The following is a 19,413-nucleotide window of genomic DNA, read 5'->3' on the forward strand; positions in this document are numbered from 1 at the left end:
GATCACAAATTAGAAGAGTTTAAACAGTTTAAAAAATGCCCACAGTTCATTAAACAGGAAGAGATTAAAATTCTAACAGACATTGCCTAAGCCTCGTGGCAAGCACAAGAACCGAAAGTCTGACACCTTTAGACTGGAGATAGCCTGACCAAAAGTACTGACCTATTAACATGACATGAAACAAACTTTCAATGGGTCAGCATCGGAATGTAATTCATCAAATTAGCATGATTGAATTGATAGAATATATGTACCAATTTAGAAAGTCTGCTCACCTAATTTACCACCCACTGATGCAAACAATTAAAGCTCTCCACACTTATATTCACAACCACTTCCCCCACTGTTGCAATACTACTCAAACAAAAATTGCATCATACAGAGTCTACGTTTGCCATCAACTGCAGGCGTTTATTTAAATTTCTCTTGCAGCAGGCGATTCTTACATAACCAATTATCAACGTATCTTAATTGCAACAGATGGTAATGAGAAAAAATAATTTGCTCAAGTTGTTGCTCAGACTTCTTCCACTCATGTTTGATTATCCCTTCGAATCAACCACAGATATGTTAATTGTGAAGTTAGCTATCCAGCAATAGATACAGGGAAAAAGCAACATAATGGCACAGAACATACTGTCCTGTTCGTACCACTGGACAAAGTAACAAATTATTTTAAACTATCTTTTGCGTAATCTATTCCAGTGACAAAGCATTTGCAAAATTTAAAAATAGTAGAATAAAATATCAACCTAACAACACTAGAATTTCTGCTACTCCTACTGTTCTGAAGCTCAGTCCATCGCAACTTTGCAAAATAATGTTATCAGAGATGATTCATAGTTTATTTTCTGTTGGGTAAAATTTATCCATCGTTCTTATGAATCTTGGACTCATCTTGTAATAGCACTTCCACAGTAAGCAGCCCAACATGACAAGTGCTATACAGAAAGTGTGCCTACCAATGTCACTCATCTTGTGGAATCATCCCTCAACTGGTGGTTTTGTCCCATATATTGGCAGAGGTTAATGGATGGTACCACTACTGCTAGGTGTGGCAGGTTGATAATTTCTCCTGGCATAAGCAGAATCTATGCTCAGCTATCCAGTGTGGGCCGGCATTGCAGGGAGGATACAAGCTCTTGAAGCAAAGGTAATCATGACCTTTAAGCAGTGTAAGAAGTTTAACAACACCAGGTTAAAGTCCAACAGGTTTATTTGGTAGCAAAAGCCACACAAGCTTTCGGAGCTGCAAGCCCCTTCTTCAGGTTCACTCACCTGAAGAAGGGGCTTGCAGCTCCGAAAGCTTGTGTGGCTTTTGCTACCAAATAAACCTGTTGGACTTTAACCTGGTGTTGTTAAACTTCTTACTGTGTTTACCCCAGTCCAACGCCGGCATCTCCACTTTAAGCAGTGAACATGCAAACTTTTGCTGCTGGTGATTTCCCAGTGCAATTAATAATTTGGATTTTGCCCAAGGTAAACAGCAAATCCAGAAGTGTTGACAGAAGCACATATCAGAACCAGTTCTGCAACATGACCAAAATACACTCAGCCCCATACAAACAAATATTTGATCCCAAAGAACTTTAGAAGGAACCAAATCACTAGCCACTCATTCCACTGATGGAAAATTTCATGTTAGGTTAGCTGACCTTAAGTATTTCCAAAGGTCTGCCCAATATTTTCTCCTTAACTGTGGCCGAGGGATAGTGAAAGGGCTCGGGTGCCTCAAATGACTTGAAGACCAATATCAAAGGAATGTTTCAGAACGTTAGTGGAAAAAAATGTTTTTTGTTCAATTATTTTGGATTAGGTGGAACGACTGAATGCATTTTTAAGTAGAGCACTGTGTAAAGGTCAGGCTACGAACTATTTTTAGCTGTAATTTGTAAAAATCCTCTCCAAGCATCACGTTTCTTGATATGCTCATTATTATTCAAGGATTAAAAGGAGGAAGATAATTACATGCTGCCCTGAGTATAACAAGCAATACCCCAAATACAAATCGCTACAAGGATTTAATACTACTCATCATTTTACTTCAGTTTTAAACCAAATGACAGATACTGAAAGTTTGGGAGAGCATGCTGTGAGGGCTGAACAGTAGATCTGTTTTGCTTACAATTTTAACCAGCCAGAACAAGGTGTAAACATGGATCTGCACAGATAAATTCCACACCACAATCTTTGAATATTGAAGGAAAATAACATTCTCAGGATTTGGATAGCTCTGGCAAAGTGGCAATAATGGTGTTTGGTTGCAACCAAGTAGCCCAATGGTCATTTTTTAAAAAACCTGATACCATATCCTCAACTTCAACTTGGGGGGTGGAAGGGTGGGGAGGGGGTGGAGGTGGGTGCATTCGCATGTGTTTCTCCTGGTCAATGAAAGCCATGCAAAATTAATTTACAAAGTGTCATGACTGAGACTGTCAGTAGAAGCAAAGGGATTTAAAAATCATAAGATGGTCATCAGACCTTAAAACTTTTCTACATCAATTGGACCATTCCCTAACTGGGTGTTTCATGCTACCCAATTGATGTGAATCACAACTATGCCTTCAACAAGTTTAAGTAGACAGCTACCAACATTTTAAACCCTTGAGGGTGGGGGCAGGTTAAAAAATAAATCAGGCTTCAGATTTATTTTTGTTCAAACAGCATTTATGTATTGTTATGGTGGGTTTTGAACATTCCTAGCCCACCAATATTACTGCGAGACTACTGCACCCAAAAGAATTTACCTGTAAAATTACTGTTAGAAAGTTACATCTATTTTCTGTTTCTGGTGGGTCTATCAACGTATTCCGAAGTGAAATGGGAGAAGTAATCATTCAGACTTTTATCATCATGTTAAATTTGTCTGAACCCAAGTTCTCATCAGTAAAGTTTGCAGGCAGTTCAGAGTTAATAATGGGATGAAATTCTTTCTTTTGCAGCTAAATGTTGTGACGACCATTGCATTAAAAGGTAAAATCAATTCTGAAAATAGGAACTGCATAGCTTGAGCTAAACTTGGCAAATTCTGACATACCTACCCATCTATCCCTTTTATATGCAGCCAAACACTCATTATGTTTTGGCAGACTCTAAATTGTTGATGTTTGCCCTCATGCATTTAAAGTCGGGTGAAACAGAAACACGATAGAAATCTGGAAAATTAGTAACATTTGAATTTACTGCCTTATGGATCTTTCCTTCTGCTAATTACTTCATAATATTTTGAAGTGGAGTTTGGAAATGTTTATGATCTGTCACCAGTAAGATCCCCCAAAAATCAGCCTCATATCCAAGTTCTCCTCCTGCTGGGAGAGGAAAACATTCTTCATGCTAAACTCTTTCTCCACAAGGTCACTCTACTGGTTGAGAAGGAGCACACACTGAGATGGGAGAATTTTCAAATGGCTTACCAACTCTCCTTTTCCAAGATAAGTAACATTTTGCAGAGTACTCTGTTTTGCTATTAAGTTGACAACAGTTACATGTCCATTAAAATGCTGCAGTTTAACATTGGGATTCAGCTCAGGCTCAACTTAGAATTGACTGCAGTAAATACACAAGTATCACAGAACTGTTAGAGTGAAGAACTCTCTGCCTAGCAGCACTGTGGGCGTACCTGTACCACATGTACTGCAGCAGTTCAAGATGGCAGCTCACCACCTTTTCAAGGGCAATAAATAAATCTCACAAATATGTAAAACAGGAGGGCACTTGGCCCATCGTGTCAGCACCGGCTCTCCGAATGAGCAACTCACCTGATGCCATTACCTCTCTTTTCAGGAAAGAGTTTAAATCCCTTTTGAATGCCTTGATTGAACCTGTCTGCACTAACATTCTCATTCGGAACATTCCAAAATTAGATGGTCTGGTCCCCTCCCTCAGTCTGATCCCTCTCTCTCTTTCCCTCCCCTCAGGATATGTCTCTCACCCCTTCCCTGTCTGCCAATCTCTCTATCATTACCTCCCCCTGCACTGTCTGTGTCTCTCTGCTTACCCCAGGTTGTCTCAGGCCTCACCCCGCAATTGATCAATCTGTTTCTCTTTCGATCCCCCCTCCCTCTGTGGCTCTCTCTCCTCTCCCCCTTCCCTGTGTGCGCGCGCGTCTCTCTCTCTCTCCTGCCCACCCTCATCTGTCTCTGGCTCTCCCCTCCTCGCTGTCTTCTTCCCTGTTCTGTCTCAAGGTTAAAAGTACACTCTCGTAAGATTTATTTTTATTAGACAGACAACTGCCAGACGTGCCCATCCTTCCAGTGGGAGCTAATAATTGACATATGAGAAGCTTGCATTTGAAGCAATTGGAATTGGAATCTTGGAATTTCACAGTAACTGCATTGCAGTGTTAATGTAAGCCTTGCTTGTGACTAATAAATAAGCTTTACTTTACTTTGTTTAATGCAATATCAAACAAGATAAACGGTCACTGGGCACAAGCTTAAATAAAGTAAAACAAAAATGTACAGGAGTGCAAAGACTATTACTACCATCCATTCCTTTATTAGCAGTGGCTTTCATCAGTTACAATGGGTTCGGCCCACAACTGTCAATGGTTCGGTTCATGGTGGAGTTGGGAGGAGGGAGGTTCTAGTATATTCCCCAACAGACCAGTTTTTCAAGTGGTTCGTTGATTTTTTTTCTTAAATCTTATTTGGATTGTAAATACTTGAACTACATTCAGCCAAATTTCACTCTATTTAATTTCTCAACCCCTCTTGTTGGACAAGGGTTGAAGCAAGCCACATTCTCGCCACTGCAAGCAAGGTTTCAAAATGCCTCTTCTTCAGGATATTGATGAAGCTAGTCACCATAAAGCTGCAAATCCTAGGGTGCACTGCGATGGTGTAGTATAATTAATTTACTGACATTTGTAAAGACCAATGAAATGGTAACTCCAAGCTCCAGTCAAATTAAATTATGCAATTGGCTATAGCCAAAGATTTATAGTACACTTGTGATATTCTGCTTTTCACATATTGTACTTCGATCAGTTCTCAATACACAAATTTTGATGAAGGGGAATAATTCTGGGCAAATGTACAAGGAGGCTAATGGGAAAAATTCAGTTGAAATATTCCACAGTACAGTATGAATGACTAACCTGGCAATCACCTCGCAACACAAATATTTTATTTGCTGTGGAGGGAACATTGCCGAGAAATAAATGCTCCACTGTCATTACAAGTATTTCTCATGCGATAGGGATTTGCGTTTACTCCCTAGATACAGTAACTGATACCATCAATTCATGGTGGTCCTTTCCCATTGCTGGTAGAACGTGGTTTACAGACAGTACAAACTCCTCAGACTATACCACATTAAAAAAAATTCAAGGTCTCAGTCTGTTGTTGATCTACGTTGATTCAGGTTTATTCTCAATACATTTTAAACCTGTTCTTATCCAGTGATAGATTCTACAGCAGCCTATTCTATACTCTGGATCTGAAGCTTAAACTTAATGCATACAAAGAAGAACAAAGAACAGTACAGCACAGAAACAGGCCCTTCGGCCCACCAGGTCTGTGTCGACACAGATGCCTCTCTAATCTGATATTTTCTTGTCTCTTCATGGTCCATTAAAGTTTATTAGTCACAAGTAAGGTTTACATTAACACCGCAATGAAGTTATTGTGAAATTCCCCTTGTCGCCGCATTCCGGCAGCTGTTTGGGTCAATTCCCCTAACCGGCACGTCTTTCAGACTGTAGACGAAAACCGCAGCACCCGGAGGAAATCCATGTAGACATGGGGAGAACATGCAGACTCCGCACAGACAGTGACCCAAACCAGGAATCCGCCTATTCATGTATCTATCCAGATGCCTCTTGAACATTGTTCTAGAATTTGCTTCCACCACCTTCTCGACAGTGCATTCCAGGCATTCACCACCTTCTGTGTGAAAGAATTGCCCCTTACATCTCTCTGAAACTTTCCCCCCCTCACTTTCAACCTGTGCCCGAGTGATTGACCCTTCGACCCCGGAAAAAAGACTGACTATCCACTCTATCCAAGCCTGTCATAATCTTGTAAATCTCTATCAGGTTAAGAAGGTTATCTCGGATTGCAACAGGATCTTGATCAATTGGGCCAGTGGGCTGACAAATGGCAGATGGAGTTTAATTTAGATAAATGCGAGTTGATGCACTTTTGTAGATTAAACCAGGACAGGACTTACTCAGTTAATGGTAGGGCATTGGGGAGAGTTACAGAACAAAGATCAAGGGGTACAGGCTCATAGCTCCTTGAAAGTGGAGTCACAGGTGGTGAAGAAGGCATTCAGCATGCTTGGTTTCATTGGTCAGAACACTGAATACAGGAGATGGGACGTCTTGTTGAAGTTGTACAAGACATTGGTAAGGCCACACTTGGAATACTGTGTACAGTTCTGATCACCTATTATAGAAAGGATATTATTAAACTAGAAAGAATGCAGAAAAGATTTACTAAGATGCTACTGGGACTTGATGGTTTGAGTTATAAGGAGAGGTTGGATAGACTGGGACATTTTTCTCTGGAGTGTAGGAGGCTGAGGGGTGATCTAATAGAGGTCTATAAAATAATGAGGGGCACAGATCAGCGAGACAGTCAATATCTTTTCCCAAAGGTAGGGGAGTCTAAAACTGGAGGGCATAGGTTTAAGGTGAGAGGGGAGAGATACAAAAGGGTCCAGAGGGGCAATTCTTTCACACAGAGGGTGGTGAGTTTCTGGAACAAGCTGCCAGAGGTAGTAGCAGAGATGGGTACAATTTTGTCTTTTAAAAAGCGTTTAGACAGTTACATAGGTAAGATGGGTATAGAGGGATATGGGCCAAATGCAGGCAATTGGGACTAGCTTAGGGGTTTTTTAAAAAAAGGGTGGCATGGACAAGTTGGGCCGAAAGGGCCTGTTTCCATGCTGTAAACCTCTGACTCTAGGTCCCCCTTCATCTTCCAACACTCCAATGAAAACAATCAAAGTATGTTCAATCTTTCTTCATAGTTCATATCCTCCAAACCAGGCAACATTCTGGTAAATCTCTTCTGCACCCTTTCCAATGCATCAACATCCTTCCAATAGTGTGGCGACCAGAATTGTACACAATACTCCAAATTCGGCCTAACCAAAGTCTTACACACCTGCAACATGATTTTCCAATTCCTATACTCAATGCACCGATCGATGAAGGCCAGCATGCCATACGCCTTCTTGACCAACCTGTCCACCTGAGTTGTCACCTTTGCATGCCGAGATCCCTCTGTATGCTAATCTTTCTAAGGGCTTCACCATTTATTGTATACTTTCCTTCTCCAGTAGAGCTTCCAAATCGCATCATCTCACATTTTGGGTTAAATGCCATGTGCCATCTTTCGGCCCAGGTCTCCAGCCAATTTATATCCTGCTGTGTCCTCTGACAATCCTCCTCACTATCCGCTACTCCCCCAGTTTTTGTATGATCAGCAAATTTACTAATCATTTTCCTCCAAATAATTTATATATATTACAAAAAACAGAGGCCCCAGCACTGATACTTGTGGAACACCGCTTGTCACAGATCTCCAGTTAGAAAAGTACCCTTCCACTGCTATTCTCTACTTTCGATGCCGAAGCCAATTTTGTATCTATCTTACCAGCTCACCTCGGATCCCATATGACTTCACCTTCCGTATCAGCCTGCCAGGAGGAGCCTTATTGAAGGCTTTACTAAAGTCCACGTATACAACATCCACTGGCCTGCCCAATTTTTCTTGACATTTCCCCAAAGAACACAATCAGGTGTTCTAAAAGGTATGGGTGTGAGATGAGGTGCAGGAGATGGGGAGAATCCTCCGTTTATTATAAATTGCAAGTCAATGGTGCGTAGAATTCTGCTAAATCTCATCCCTTCAAGAAATGGATAACTATTAAGCAGAGAAAACAGGACAGGCATGATGTAGAACAGTTGAGTGTTATGTGGGATGTTACACATCCATTCTGGCCAATAATTGAGTATGTAAAGGTTTAATAGGAGCACATTAAAAAAACCATCTTTAATCAGTTACTATTTATATCGCAAACTTGTAGTAAACAGTAATATTCAAAAACAGGTAATTTGCACACTAATCTGATAGGCTGCCTGTTTCCCACATTATAAACAAGGTTTCCAGAAAGGTAAATCAAAAAGGGGATTATTTTCTGCTCAATTTCTCACAACGGGAATCTGATATCAGACTGAACAGCCAAGGTACAAACATAGAACAAAGAACAGTCCAGCACAGAACAGGCCCTTCGGCCCACGATGTTGTGCCGAGCTTTATCTGAAACCAAGATCAAGCCATCCCACTCCCCATCATCCTGGTGTGCTCCATGTGCCGATCCAATAACCGCTTAAATGTTCCTAAAGTGTCTGACTCCACTATCACTGCAAGCAGTCCATTCCACACCCCAACCACTCTCTGCGTAAAGAACCTACCTCTGATATCCTTCCTATATCTCCCACCATGAACCCTATAGTTATGCCCCCTTGTAATAGCTCCATCCACCCGAGGAAATAGTCTTTGAACGTTCACTCTATCTATCCCCTTCATCATTTTATAAACCTCTATTAAGTCTCCCCTCAGCCTCCTCCGCTCCAGAGAGAACAGCCCTAGCTCCCTCAACCTTTCCTCATAAGACCTACCCTCCAAACCAGGCAGCACCTGGTAAAACCAGGCAGCATCCTGGTAAACCAGGCAGGTTCATTTTTATCTAAGATGTTTTGTTTTAAAGATACTGGCTTTATAATACAAAAAGTAAACCACTGATCACACAAATCTGTCGCCCAAAAATGCTGCTAAATCTCTAGGATAATTGAGTATACCAACACTTGAATTTTACCTGAAAAAGGGTCAGTATTTAATTGCATGGCAATATTAAGTATCCTTCTCCTAAATGCTTATTTGTTGACAAGGAATAAGGAACAGAAAAAAAAGTTATATTATTTTAGGTACTTCCTGATGTGAGCCCATGCAACATCCATGACACAGTGTAGGCTGGCCGGCACATGACCACTCTGAGGGAGGTACATCAGTACACCAAGGAATGTAAAGGTATTTCTTCACACCCCTCACTGTACCTCATCAGTTATAATTTCATTTTTTGTTTGATCTTTGTACTCTTTTTCTGAGCAATTTTCCACGTATTTGTACCTTTTTCAAATTGGCAGGCAATGAATGCTGCTAGGATCAGTGCCTGGGTCTCAGCTATTTACAATTTAAATTAATAACTTGGATAGAGAGAGACAGAGAATAATGTGTCTATGTTTGCTGACGATACCAAGCTAGGCGAGAAGTTAAGCTGTGGCTTGGACACAGAAAGGCTGCAAAGAGATATAGACAGGTTAAGTGAGTGGGGCGACAAGATGCCAAATGGAATATAAAGTGCAGGAGTGTGAAGTTATCCACTTTGGTCACAAGAATAGAAAAACAGAATATTTCTTTCAAATAATGAGGAACTTGAATGTTTTGTGAGACTTGGGTGTGCTCACACAAGGAGTCTGAAAGTTTGCATGCAGGTGCAGCAAGCAATTAGGAAGGCAATGGCATGTTGGCCTTTATTGTAAGGGAATTAGAATAGATGAATAAATAATTTTTGCAACTATTCTACCAGGTTTTGGTGCGATCACATCTTGAATACTGTGTACAGTTTTGGTTTCCACATTTAAGAAAGGGTATACTCAATTGGAGGTGGTACAACAAAGGTTCATTAAATTGGACCCTAGGATGATGGAGTAGTCCTACAATGAAATGCTAAGTAAATTGGGATTATATTCTTTGGAATTTAGAAAAATGTGGAACAATCTAAAACATAGTGGATCTAAAACAAGGCGGTAGAGTCACAGGATAAGGGGCCGATCATTTAACATAGAACTAGGAGCAGGAGTCAACTATTCAATATGATCATGGCTGACCCTCTATCTCAGTGCCATACTCCAGCGTCCCCCCATATCCTTTAACACCTTTAGAGTCTACAAATCTACTTCCTTCTTAAATATATTCAGTGATTTGGCCTCCACAGCCCTCTGTGGTAGAGAATTCCACATGCACACGACCCTCAGTGAAGAAATCTTTCTTCAGCTCTGTCCTCAATGGCCTATCCCATATCCACTCTGCTCCCTTGTTCTGGACCTTCCAGCCAGAGGAAATAACATCCCTGCATCCAGCCCTGTCAAAGTTTCATACGGTTCAATGAGATCCTCTTGAATTTTTCTAAATTCCAGTGGCTACAAGCTCAGTTGATCCAATCTATCCTCATACAATAATCCTGCCATCGCAAGAATTACTCTGGTGAACCTTCACTGCACTCCCTTTATGGTACGTATATCTTTTCTTAGATATTTAGACCCAAACTGCGCATAATACTCCAGGTGTGGTCTCACCAAGCTGCAGTAAGATATCCTTGCTCCTGTACTCAAGTCGTCTTGCAATGAAGGCCAACATAGCATTTGCCTTCCCAACTGCTTGCTGTGCCTGCATGCTTGCTTTCAGTGACTGGTGTACTTGGACACCCAGGTCCCTTTGTACGTCACCATTTCCCAATCTACAACTATTTAAATAACACTCTGCCATTTTGTTTCTCCGCCTGAAGTGGATAACATCACATTTATCATCATTATACTGCATCTGCCACATGTTCGCCCACTCTGAGATGAGGAGAAATTAAAGTAAAGCTTATTTATTAGTCACAAGTAAGGCTTACATTAACACTGCAATGAAGTGACTGTGAAATTCCTCTAGTCGCCACAGTCCAGCGCTTGTTTGGGTCAATGCACCTAACGAGCATGTCTTTCAAAATGTGGAAGGAAACCGGAGCATCCGGAGGAAACCCACGCAGACACGGGGAGAACGTGCAGACTCCACACTGACAGTGACCCCAAGTCAGGAATCAAACCCGGATCCCTGGCGCTGTGAAGCGGCAGAGCTAACCACTGTGCTACCGTGCCGTCCCTAAAAGAGTTATAAATTTTTGGAATTCTCTACCCCGAAGGATTGTGAATAGTCCATTGTTGAATACATTTAAGACTGGGATAGATAGATTTTGGGCTCTCAGAGAATTAAGGGTTTATGGAGAACGGGCGGAAAAATAGAGTTGAAGCCCAAGATCAGCCATAACAGTCCACATGGTCTACTCCTGCTCCTATTTAGTGTTCTTGCATTACATTCTGGACCTTTGGCGTTTTCTAACATTAAAGACATTATAAAAATGCATGTTGCTGTAAGCTGAAATGAACAATGTGAAAGTGAATTGTCACCATTGAACTACCTGGAATGTGCACAGGTTGACTGGGGAGACAAGGATTTGGGAGAAGAGGACAATTTTAGGCCACAAGAATATGTACAGTTCACACAGCCCACCTAAATTTAGTGCAGCGACTTGGGAGTATAGCAATAGAATCATAGAAACGTTACAGCACAGAAGGAAGCCATTCGGCCTACCTTGTCCATACCAGTCCGAGGACACCCAGATGCCCTTTTTAATCCAACCTTCCTGCACCCGGCCTATAGCCCTCTAGCTTACAGCATCTTAGGTGCCATAGAACCATAGAACATTACAGCACAGAAACAAGCCTTTTGGCCCTTCTTGGCTGTGCTGAACCATTTTTCTGCCTAGTCCCACTGACCTGCACCTGGACCATATCCCTCCACACCCCTCTCATCCATGTATCTGTCCAAGTTTTTCTTAAATGTTAAAAGTGAGCCCGCATTCACCACTTCATCTGGCAGCTCATTCCACACTCCCACCACTCTGTGTGAAGAAGCCCCCCCGAATATTCCCTTTAAACTTTTCCCCCTTCACCCTTAACCCATGTCCTCTAGATTTTTTCTCCCCAAGCCTCAGTGGGAAAAGTCTGCTTGCATTCACTCTATCTATGCCCATCATAATTTTATACACCGCTATCAAATCTCCCCTCACTCTTCTACGCTCCAGGGAATAAAGTCCTATTCTGATTCGCTTCAGATCAGCCATGATCTTGTTGAATGGCGGGGCAGGCTCGAAGGGCCAGATGGCCTACTCCTGCTCCTATTTCTTATGTTCTAACCTATTCAACCTTTCTCTGTAACTCAGTTTCTCAAGTCCCGGCAACATCCTTGTAAACCTTCTCTGCACTCTTTCAACCTTATTAATATCCTTCCTGTAATTAGGTGACCAAAACTGCACGCAATACTCTAAATTCGGCCTCACCAATGTCTTATACAACCTCACCGTAACATTCCAACTCTTATACTCAATACTTTGATTTATAAAGGCCAATGTACCAAAAGCACTCTTTACGACCCTATCTACCTGTGACGCCACTTTTAGGGAATTATGTATCTGTATTCCCAGATCCCTCTGTTCTACTGCACTCTTCAGTGTCCTACCATTTACCTTGTATGTTCTACCTTGGTTTGTCCTTCCAAAGTGCAATACCTCACACTTGTCTGCATTAAACTCCATCTGCCATTTTTCAGCCCATTTTTTTAGCTGGTCCAAATCCCTCGGCAAGCTTTGAAAACCTTCCTCACTGTCCACTACACCTCCACTCTTTGTATCATCAGCAAATTTGCTGATCCAATTTACCACATTATCATCCAGATCATTGATATAGATGACAAACAACAATGGACCCAACACCGATTCCTGTGGCACACCACTAGTCACAGGCCTCCACTCAGAAGCAATCCTCCACTACCACTCTCTGGCTTCTTCCATTGAGCCAATGTCTAATCCAATTTACTACCTCTCCATGTATATCTAGTGACTGAACCTTCCTAACTAACCTCCCATGCGGGACCTTGTCAAAGGCCTTACTGAAGTCCATGTGGACAACATCCACTGCCTTCCCTTCATCCACTTTCCTGGTAACCTCCTCGAAAAACATGATCTACCACGCACAAAGCCATGTTGACTCTCCCTAATAAGTCCCTGTCTATCCAAATATTTGTAGATCCTATCTCTTAGTACTCCTTCCAATAATTTAACTACTACTGACGTCAAACTTACCGGCCTATAATTTCCCACATTACTTTTTTGAGCCTTTTTTAAACAACGGAACAACATGAGCTATCCTCCAATCATCCGGCACCTCACCCGTGGATACCGACATTTTAAATATATCTGCCAGGGCCCCTGCAATTTCAACACTAGTCTCCTTCAAGGTCCGAGGGAATACCCTGTCCGGTCCTGGGGATTTATCTACTCTGATTTGCCTCAAGACAGCAAGCGCCTCCTCCCCTTTAATCTGTATAGGTTCCATGATCTCCCTACTTGTTTGCCTTATTTCCATAGACTCCATGCCAGTTTCCGTAGTAAATACGGATGCAAAAAACCCATTTAATATCTCCCCCATTTCTTTTGGTTCCATACATAGCCGACCACTCTGATCTTCAAGAGGACCAATTTTATCCCTTACTATCCTTTTGTTCTTAATATACCTGTAGAAGCTCTTAGGATTATCCTTCACCTTGTCTGCCAAAGCAACCTCATGTCTTCTTTTAGCCCTCCTGATTTCTTTCTTAAGTAGTTTCTTGCACTTTTTATACTCCTCAAGCATCTTATTTGCTCCCTGTTGCCTATACATGTCATACATCTCTCTCTTCTTCTTTATCAGAGTTCCAATATCCCTCGAGAACCAAGGTTCCTTATTCTTATTCACTTTGTCTTTAATCCTGACAGGAACATACAAACTCTGCACTCTCAAAATTTCTCCTTTGAAGGCCTCCCACTTACCAATCACATCCTTGCCAGAGAACAGCCTGTCCCAATCCACACTTTTTAGATCCTTTCTCATTTCTTCAAATTTGGCCTTTTTCCAGTTTAGAACCTCAACCCAAGGACCAGATCTATCTTTATCCATGATCAAGTTGAAACTAATGGCGTTATGATCACTGGAACCAAAGTGTTCCCCTACACACACTTCCGTCACTTGTCCTAACTCGTTTCCTAATAGGAGATCTAATATTGCATCCTCTCCAGTTGGTACCTCCATATATTGATTTAGAAAATTTTCCTGAACACATTTTACAAACTCTAACCCGTCTAGACCTTTAACAGTATGGGAGTCCCAATCTATATGTGGAAAATTAAAATCCCCTACAATCACAACTTTATGTTTCCTGCAGTTGTCAGCTATCTCTCTGCAGATTTGCTCCTCCAATTCTCGCTGACTATTGGGTGGTCTATAATACAACCCCATTAATGTGGTCATACCTTTCCTGTTTCTCAGCTCCACCCATATGGCCTCGGTAGACAAGCCCTCTAATCTGTCCTGCCTGATCAGTGCTGCAACATTTTCCCTGACTAGCAATGCCACCGCCCCTGCCCCCCCCCCCCCCCCCCCGCCACCCTTCATCCCTCTGCCTCTTTCACGTCTGAAACTTTGGAACCCTGGAAGATTGAGCTGCCAGTCCTGCCCCTCCTGTAGCCAAGTTTCACTAATAAGAACATAAGAACATAAGAAATAGGAGCAGGAGTAGGCCATCTAGCCCCTCGAGCCTGCCCCGCCATTCAATAAGATCATGGCTGATCTGACGTGGATCAGTACCACTTACCCGCCTGATCCCCATAACCCTTAATTTCCTTACCGATCAGGAATCCATCCATCCGCGCTTTAAACATATTCAGCGAGGTAGCCTCCACCACCTCGGTGGGCAGAGAATTCCAGAGATTCACCACCCTCTGGGAGAAGTTGTTCCTCCTCAACTCTGTCTTAAACCGACCCCTCTTTATTTTGAGGCTGTGTCCTCTAGTTTTAACTTCCTTACTAAGTGGAAAGAATCTCTCCGCCTCCACCCTATCCAGCCCCCGCATTATCTTATAAGTCTCCATAAGATCCCCCCTCATCCTTCTAAACTCCAACGAGTACAAACCCAATCTCCTCAGCCTCTCCTCATAATCCAAACCCCTCATCTCCGGTATCAACCTGGTGAACCTTCTCTGCACTCCCTCCAATGCCAATATATCCTTCCTCATATAAGGGGACCAATACTGCACACAGTATTCCAGCTGCGGCCTCACCAATGCCCTGTACAGGTGCATCAAGACATCCCTGCTTTTATATTCCATCCCCCTCGCGATATAGGCCAACATCCCATTTGCCTTCTTGATCACCTGTTGTACCTGCAGACTGGGCTTTTGCGTCTCATGCACAAGGACCCCCAGGTCCCTTTGCACGGTAGCATGCTTTAATTTGTTTCCATTGAGATAGTAATCCCATTTGTTATTATTTCCTCCAAAGTGTATAACCTCGCATTTATCAACGTTATACTCCATTTGCCATATCCTCGCCCACTCACTCAGCCTGTCCAAATCTCTCTGCAGATCTTCTCCGTCCTCCACACGATTCACTTTTCCACTTATCTTTGTGTCGTCTGCAAACTTCGTTACCCTACACTCCGTCCCCTCCTCCAGATCATCTATATAAATGGTAAACAGTTGCGGCCCGAGTACCGATCCCTGCGGCACGCCACTAGTTACCTTCCTCCAACCGGAAAAACACCCATTTATTCCGACTCTTTGCTTCCTGTCGGATAGCCAGTCCCCAATCCACTTTAACACACTACCCCCAACTCCGTGTGCCCTAATCTTCTTCAGCAGCCTTTTTATGGGGCACCTTATCAAACGCCTTTTGGAAATCCAAAAACACCGCATCCACCGGTTCTCCTCCATCAACCGCCCTAGTCACATCTTCATAAAAATCCAACATGTTCGTCAAGCACGACTTTCCCCTCATGAATCCATGCTGCGTCTGATTGATCGAACCATTTCTATCCAGATGCCCTGCTATCTCCTCTTTAATAATGGATTCCAGCATTTTCCCTACTACAGACGTTAAGCTGACCGGCCTATAGTTACCCGCCTTTTGTCTCCTTCCTTTTTTAAACAGCGGCGTAACATTAGCCGTTTTCCAATCAACCGGCACTACCCCAGAATGCAACGAGTTTTGATAAATAATCACTAACGCATCCACTATTACCTCTGACATTTCTTTCAATACCCAATGGCTATAATGTCATAATTCCATGTGTCAATCCACTCCCTCAGCTCGTCTGCCTTCCCCACAATACTCCTGGCATTGAAATAGACACACCTCAGAAGATTATTACCACCACAGACAACCCTTCTATTTGTGATTTTGCATGAACTATTAACATCATTTATTTTCACCAACGCTCCACTATCTGCTTTGGCACTCTGGTTCCCATCCCCCTGCAAATCTAGTTTAAACCCTCCCCAATAACACTAGCAAACCTCCCTGCAAGTATATTGGTCCCCTTGTAGTTAAGGTGTAACCCGTCTCTCTTGTACAGGTCTCACCTGCCCCAGAAGAGGTCCCAATGATCTAGAAATCTGAAAGCCTGCCCCCTACACCAGTTCCTCAGCCACGTGTTCATCCGCCCGAGCATCCTACTCTTACCCTCACTGCCATGTGGCACAGGTAGCAATCCTGAGATTACTACCCTCGGGGTCCTGCTTTTTAACTTCCTACCAAGCTCTCTATACTCACTCTTCAGGGCCTCCTCACTCTTCCTTCCTACGTCATTGGTACCGATGTGTACCATGACATCTGGCTGATCACCCTCCCACTTCAGAATGCTGTGCACGCGATCAGAGACATCACAGACCCTGGCACCCGGGAGGCAACAAACCGTCCAGGAGTCCGTCACGACCACAGAACCTCCTGTCTGTACCTCTGACTACCGAGTCCCCTATCACTACCGCTCTCCTCTTCTTCCACCCTCCCTTCTGCGCTGCAGAACCAGACTCAGTGCCAGAGATCCGGCTGCCGCAGCTTGCCCCAGGTAAGGCACCCCCCACAACAGTATCCAAATCGGTATACCTGTTGTGGAGGGGAGGGGAACCCTGCTCTGCCTGCCCTTTCCCTCACTTGACGGTAACCCAATTACCTGTGCTCTGTGCCTTTGGCGTAACTGCCTCCCTGAAGCTACTAGCTATAAACTCCTCATTCTCCCGAATGATCTGGAGGTCATCCAGCTCCGGGCTCCAGTTCCCTAACGTGGATGCACCTCCTGCAGGTGTCGTTGTCAGGGGCACCGGAGATCTCCCTGACTTCCCACATCCTGCAAGAGAAGCATTCCAACATCCTGCCTGGCATTCTTTCTACTCCGAACAGACAAAAACAACTTACCGGAACCTACCCTCGCCTCTGCCTGTTCACGCCAGAGCCTGTTTGAGCCAAAGCCGTCCCACTCTGCTCCCTCTCACTCCGCCGCCCGCTCACAACGCTGCCCGCTGGATAGAGTGGTCTGCTTTTTAAACCTTCCATGCGCTACTGGCTGACGTCAAGCGCCTGCGCAGTCTCGCCTTCCACTCGGTGCCTCCCTTGCTCCGATTCAAAAAATTCACTGGGACCTACTTCTGGTTTTACACTCCCGGCTGCCTTAGAGAAAAAAAAATCCGAAAAAAAAAGAGTAAGTTAAAAATACCTCTTACCTACGAGCTCTCCTCACTTGAACCACCACTCTCGCTGCTCCTCTGGATTCAGGCCAGATTCAGGTGCTTCTTCAAAGAGTTTAGAGTCTCTGCCTCCATACAGAGAGCGAATTCCAGACACCCACCGCCATTTACGTAAAAAGTCCTACCTCATGCCCCCTCTACACCTACTGCCACTTAGCTTGAATCTAGGCCCCATGGTTCTCAAATTCTCCACCAAGGGAAAGAATCTTATCCTGTACACACACACTTTTCCCTTCAGTGTTCAACATCACCCTTTAACTAGAAGGATCTTTAATTGTACATTTGGAATACAATCAATCGATCATAATTTGAGCCTGCAGTATGTCTTACTATTGTTCTGCATGTGGATCCATAATTTAAATTAAATTTATTAGATGAATAATAAAAACAAAAACAATGCAACAGCTAATCAATTAACTGAAGTACGGTCAAAGTACATTTGTTTGGGTACAATTGAGAAGTCAGGATGGATGACAGTTGGGTGTGTTACATCTTGTCTTGTGAATTACACGGCTTATATGGACTGCAGCAATTCAAGGCGGCAGTTCACTGCCACCTCAAGGGTAATGAGGGATGGGCAACAAATGCTGACCTAGTCAGTGATGCTCACATTCCATGAATGAATAAATTCCATCAAATCAGTTTTGCCCACATAAAGGGGGTAAAACGCAAAGTATTATTACCAGCATTATTTATGTATTCAATGAGTTGCAACATCGTAATTTGTTCAAGTACAGCGAAACATGCCAAGTCTGGCAGAAAGAAAGTTGACTTGTGTGTAAATCTAAAAATACACACCAGAAATTGTGGCTCCTCTCACAGGCAAGATGTTGCAGTGTGGCAGTAGCTAACAGCCATTTTTTTCCTTCTGAAAAGTTACATAAATGGCTGGATTTTAACATCTTTTAAGATTTAAAATGAGTTCACATCAAATTGGAATGACGCTGATTTTTAAAAAAAAACTATATTCTCCACAGATTACAGAACATGTGCCATGGAGTACATGTACAAGGCCACAATTGTTTTATTGGGGTGGGTCGGAAGAAAGAGGAGACCACACACTCAGATCAAGTTATAAATCACTTGTGACCTTTGAGCAATTTACCCACAACATGACTTCAATCCTGTGATGCATTGCTGCCTGGGGTAAACAGCTAAATATTTTGAGCTATTCTTCCCAAGATTAACAGTTACTTAAAATTTAAACTTGCTATGAGCAGGGCCATTTTGGCAGATTGTGTTGGGTATCCAGCTCCCACAGAAATATGTGAATGATGAACAACACCGTATCATGTGGATCAGACTGCAAATCATGGGGATTAAACTAAACATCTGAAAATACCACAAGAGGATAGGAAATGACTAACTGGTCTACTGACACAAAAGCAAAATTCTGCCGGTGCTGAAAATGAAGTCAAATCAGATTAAGCCTGTCCTGTGTCACGGTATAAAAAGGTACACACACCATCAATCTCATTTCTTCTCCCGCTTTCAGGCAGTCTCCGAGACCTGGTCAGAAATTGATCAACCAGCTGTATTAAAAAAAAAATGGAGCTAAAGCAAACATTTGGTTTTTGTGGTACTCGGACCTAACAAGACAAAAGCCCAAATACATTCTGCTGACAAGGTCAGTAAAAAAAAGAAAAAACTGGACAAGATTGCCTCTGTCTACATCAACAGGGGTGAAGTGGAAATGATCAAGGGCTTCAAGTTTCTAAGTGTCAGATCATCAATAATCTGTCCTTGTCTCCCCATGCTGACATTATAGTTAAGAAAGCCCGCTTTCGCCTGTACTTTCTCAGGAGGCCAAGGAAATTTGGCACGTCTGCTACGACTCTCACCAACTTTTATAGATGCACCATAGAAACTATCCTTTCCAGATGTATCACAGCTTGGTATAGCTCCTGCTCTGACCAAGACCACAAGAAACTACAAAGGGTTGTGAACGTAGCCCAGTCCATCACG

At 42.9% G+C, this 19,413-nt stretch overlaps 1 protein-coding gene across 6 annotated transcripts in view; it reads right to left on the reverse strand.

Moving 5' to 3' along the window:
• Nucleotides 1-19,413, reverse strand: part of LOC144493532 (E3 ubiquitin-protein ligase RNF19A) — a 103,793-nt gene that overhangs the window by 58,387 nt on the left and 25,993 nt on the right. The window contains exon 1 of one of the 6 annotated variants that reach the window (XM_078212588.1): nucleotides 1,656-1,771. The exons of the other annotated variants lie outside the window; for them this stretch is intronic. The gene's annotated coding sequence lies outside the window, so the exon portion shown is untranslated. Of the gene's footprint in view, nucleotides 1-1,655; nucleotides 1,772-19,413 lie in introns of those variants that run through there. 6 annotated transcript variants of the gene reach the window in all.

Source organism: Mustelus asterias, chromosome 5, assembly GCF_964213995.1.
Source record: "Mustelus asterias chromosome 5, sMusAst1.hap1.1, whole genome shotgun sequence".
In the NCBI taxonomy this organism is placed as follows: Eukaryota; Metazoa; Chordata; class Chondrichthyes; order Carcharhiniformes; family Triakidae; genus Mustelus; species Mustelus asterias.